Source organism: Convolutriloba macropyga, unplaced genomic scaffold (genome assembly GCF_964194025.1).
Source record: "Convolutriloba macropyga unplaced genomic scaffold, txConMacr16.3 SCAFFOLD_3500, whole genome shotgun sequence".
Lineage (NCBI taxonomy): Eukaryota > Metazoa > Xenacoelomorpha > Acoela > Convolutidae > Convolutriloba > Convolutriloba macropyga.
This window is the reverse complement of record NW_027450474.1, coordinates 2,501-6,790: the sequence shown is the minus strand read 5'-3', so window position 1 is coordinate 6,790 and position 4,290 is coordinate 2,501. Positions and strand designations below refer to the sequence as shown.

Here is a 4,290-nt window from a genome sequence, read left to right as displayed (position 1 = left end):
GTAACCTTTTCTTACGTCATATGGCCAAGAGAGCATTTGAAGGCGAAACTTCTGCATGGGGAAGCTGCATCATGAACAAAAGTTTATATCGAGTATTATGTTGACGTTAGTAGGCCCTGGCCGAAAGCGCAGCATGTGAAAGGTATAGATAAAAGTTATCGTTGCAGTCAGTACTGTGTAGTTACTAGTAGCTGGATTTAAGCTCGAAGTGAGACACTGTTGGTGAAACTTCATCATGAGAACGTCACAAGCTGATCACGCTCTATGATATGACTAGTATTATGTTGCTTATAGTAGGCTAAGCGCAAGCCGAAACATCAACATGTGAAAGTCGTAGAATTTTGCGATCAAATTGTGGCTAGTACTGTGATGTTACTAGTAACCTTGTGTTACGTCATATGGCCAAGAGAGCATTTGAAGGCGAAACTTCTGCATGGGGAAGCTGCATCATGAACAAAAGTTTATATCGAGTATTATGTTGACGTTAGTAGGCCCTGGCCGAAAGCGCAGCATGTGAAAGGTATAGATAAAAGTTAGCGTTGCAGTCAGTACTGTGTAGTTACTAGTAGCTGGATTTAAGCTCGAAATGAGACACTGTTGGTGAAACTTCATCATGAGAACGTCACAAGCTGATCACGCTCTATGATATGACTAGTATTATGTTGCTTCTAGTAGGCTAAGCGCAAGCCGAAACATCAACATGTGAAAGTCGTAGAATTTTGCAATCAAACTGTGGCTAGTACTGTGATGTTACTAGTAACCTTTTCTTACGTCATATGGCCAAGAGAGCATTTGAAGGCGAAACTTCTGCATGGGGAAGCTGCATCATGAACAAAAGTTTATATCGAGTATTATGTTGACGTTAGTAGGCCCTGGCCGAAAGCGCAGCATGTGAAAGGTATAGATAAAAGTTATCGTTGCAGTCAGTACTGTGTAGTTACTAGTAGCTGGATTTAAGCTCGAAGTGAGACACTGTTGGTGAAACTTCATCATGAGAACGTCACAAGCTGATCACGCTCTATGATATGACTAGTATTATGTTGCTTATAGTAGGCTAAGCGCAAGCCGAAACATCAACATGTGAAAGTCGTAGAATTTTGCGATCAAACTGTGGCTAGTACTTTGATGATGCTTGTAGCCAACCGAATTGGTTGAAAAGCCCAATAAGTAAGCTAACTTGGGAGAGCTTGTTGGAAACCAAATGCTACTAGATTGGTCCAAATACATCCTTCAACAGGGGATCACTTGGCTCGCTTTACGAAGAGGAGCACAGCTATATGTGTTAATTCGGTATGAATCGCAAGATTTGTTTACCGACCTCTCTAACGCAAAAGGCGGTCTCGGCTTCGGCTGTTGACTGCGTCCGATTCAGGGTTATATAACTCTCGATTGAACACATTGATGTTCTATTGTTGGTGCTTCCAATAAAATTGGAACACTTAAAGCAGAACCGATTCAAATAATAGCATTCTGATCAATGATTGCATTCCTTGATCAAGAACTGCTGGAGTCATTGTGATGGCGAATTTTCTTCATAAGAAAATTGCAAAGAGACGGAACTTAATGAGACTAGTATTATGTTGTTTCTAGTAAGCGGAAGCTGAAACAGCAACATGTGAAAATCAAGTTTTGTTCAATGATCTCGAGGCGATAAGTACTATGAAGCAACTAGTAGCCTAAGCATGACTCAGATTTGAGACAGTCAAAAAGACTGGCGAAACTTCTTCACATGAAAGTTACATAGAGAACTACAAATGTATACAGCGAGTATTATGTTGTTTCTAGTAGGCGAAAGCTGAAACATCAACATGTGAAAGTTGTCTGCAAACTGTAGAACGATATGTGATTAGTACTGTGCTGTTACTAGTAGCCAGTCTGACTGTAGAAGCCAAGACAAAGGGAAACTAATGCATCTGAAAAGGACAAGTTATGGAAAGGTATGCACGATAAGTATTATGTTGTTTCTAGTAAGCGGCAGCTGAAACATCAACATGTGAACGTCGTTGTGTACAGTAACCTAGAACTATATAGTCCTTAGTAACGTGCATTTACTAGTACCTGTAATTGGTATTCAGACTCAGGCAGTTTGGAATAGTTTGGCAAAGATGCACCAGAGAAAACTGGGATTTGATACAGAAATTGTTGAATACAAGTATTATGCTGCTTCTAGTAGGTTGAATCCGAAACATCAGCATGTGAAAATTGAAAACATTTCTGGTTCGAATTGTCACAAGTATTTGGTGATCTGAGTAGCCAAACTCACTACAACGCCAATTGAAGGCAAAAATTCTCAACGGGAAAAGCTATTCTCATTGAATGAGCTAACAAGACGAGTATTATGTTGCTTCTAGTAGGCGAAAGCCAAAACATCAACATGTGAAAGTCTTGCTGAACAAATTTAATGTTGTTGAGCTCAGTACCGTGTGAATTAGTAGCCATAATTGGCGAGCGAAAATTGAACTGGCGAAACTTCGTCTTTGGAAAATTGCAGATGCCGAGCACTTATTTTGCAACGAGTATTATGTTGACTGTAGTAAGCGAAAGCCGAAACAGCAACATGTGAAAGCTGTTGAAATTTGTGGTCATTTTGCAATAAGTACAAGGAGTGTAACTAGTAGCCAGGTCAAAATTTGGGATAAGAATGAGCAAAAATTCTGCATGAGAACAGTTGAAATTATGAAACTAAATTACAAAGACTAGTATTATGTTGTTTCGAGTACGCGAAAGCGGAAACATCAACATGTGAACGTTTGTAACGAAGTTTCGTTAATTTTCAGCCTAGTACTGAGCAAGAACGAGTAGCCTCATCTCCAATCCCACGCAAAATGTAGTGAAATATGTGAGTGAACCTTATTCACGGTGAGGGTTTCCCGAGGTCTGTATTGCAGCGAGTATTATGTTGCTTCTAGTAAGCGAAAGCTGAAACAACAACATTTGAAAGTTGGAATTAATGACTGAATGGAAACTTCGACCTGTGTTTGATAGTAGTAGCGAACAAAACTGCTGAATCGGTTTCTGTCTCATATTGGTCAGTGAACCAATTAAGAGACAATCAACTACATAACCTGAATTGGGCGAGAGAACCCCCTTAACTTAAGCATATCAGTAAGGGGAGGAAAAGAAATCAACTGAGAATCCCTTAGTAATGGCGAATGAACAGGGAAAAGCTCATCGGGAAGAGAAATGGCAACATTTCTCGGTGTCCGGTATGGTTTGATGCTAGACTGGTGAATTTGTCCTGATGTCTACTGGAAAGTAGCATCAAAGAAGGTGAAAATCCTGTAAAGGTCATTTTCGATACCAGTCATAATGGCTCATTCCTATGAGTAGAGTTGTTTGAAAGTGCAACTCGAAGCTGGAGATATGTCTCTCCAAAAGCTAATTATAAAGCGAGACCGATAGTAAACAAGTACCGTGAGGGAAAGTTGAAAAGCACTCTGAAGAGAGAGTGAAAAGTACGTGAAACTGTTGAAGGGGAACTGGAGTGAGCGTTACCATACTCAATGCCTTGATATTATATTCTCGGCTACCGAGTAGTGTAGTTGTCGTCTTTTGGCAAATCTTGTTAATGAATCGAGCAGAAGTTTTCCTCGGAATTCTTCTTGTTGATTCTAAACAAAATGAGATAAATTGATCTTGATTGCCTGTCTGACCTCAACTTCCTATTCAATGCTCTCTACAGCCCGTCTTGAAACACGGACCAAGGAGTGTGAGTTGCTTGCAAGTGTTGTCGCTCATTGAAAGCGCACACGCGAAATGAAAGTGAACAGTGTAATTTTTATGAATTGCACTACTTTGTGTGGTGAGGGCGCCGATTCGGTGTCCCGCAACCACGGACGGTTTTGCTCTTATTGCATGACTGATCCAGAGCAAGTAGCACACGACCCGAAAGATGGTGATCTATGCTTGGGCAGGGCGAAGCCACGGGAAACCATGGTGGAAGCCCGAAGCGGTTCTGACGTGCAAATCGATCGTCTGACCTGAGCATAGGGGCGAAAGACTAATCGAACCATCTAGTAGCTGGTTTCCTCCGAAGTTTCCCTCAGGATAGCAAAAGCTTGAGCAAGATTGAAAAATCTTCGCAAAGCAATTTCATCGGTTAAAGCGAATGATTAGAGGAATGGGGAAAATTTTTCCTTCACCTATTCTCAAACTATAAATCGGTGAGATGTCCTTGTGACTTAATTGCACTTGGACTATGAATGCAAGCTTTTTGTGGGCCGCTTTTGGTAAGCAGAACCGGCGATGTGGGATGAACCAAAAGTTGGGTTAAGGCGCCTAACTACTTGC

At 41.0% G+C, this 4,290-nt stretch overlaps 1 non-coding gene and 1 pseudogene across 1 annotated transcript in view; both read left to right on the top strand.

Moving 5' to 3' along the window:
- The first annotated feature begins 1,225 nt into the window (after window positions 1–1,225).
- Window positions 1,226–1,377, top strand: LOC142355931 (5.8S ribosomal RNA; annotated as a pseudogene).
- A 1,683-nt stretch (window positions 1,378–3,060) lies between these two features.
- The window catches only part of LOC142355932 (large subunit ribosomal RNA), a 3,525-nt gene continuing 2,295 nt past the window's right edge, over window positions 3,061–4,290 (top strand). Inside the window, exon 1 of the ribosomal RNA XR_012761328.1 lies at window positions 3,061–4,290. This exon is cut by the window's right edge and continues 2,295 nt beyond it. This is a non-coding gene — a ribosomal RNA (large subunit ribosomal RNA).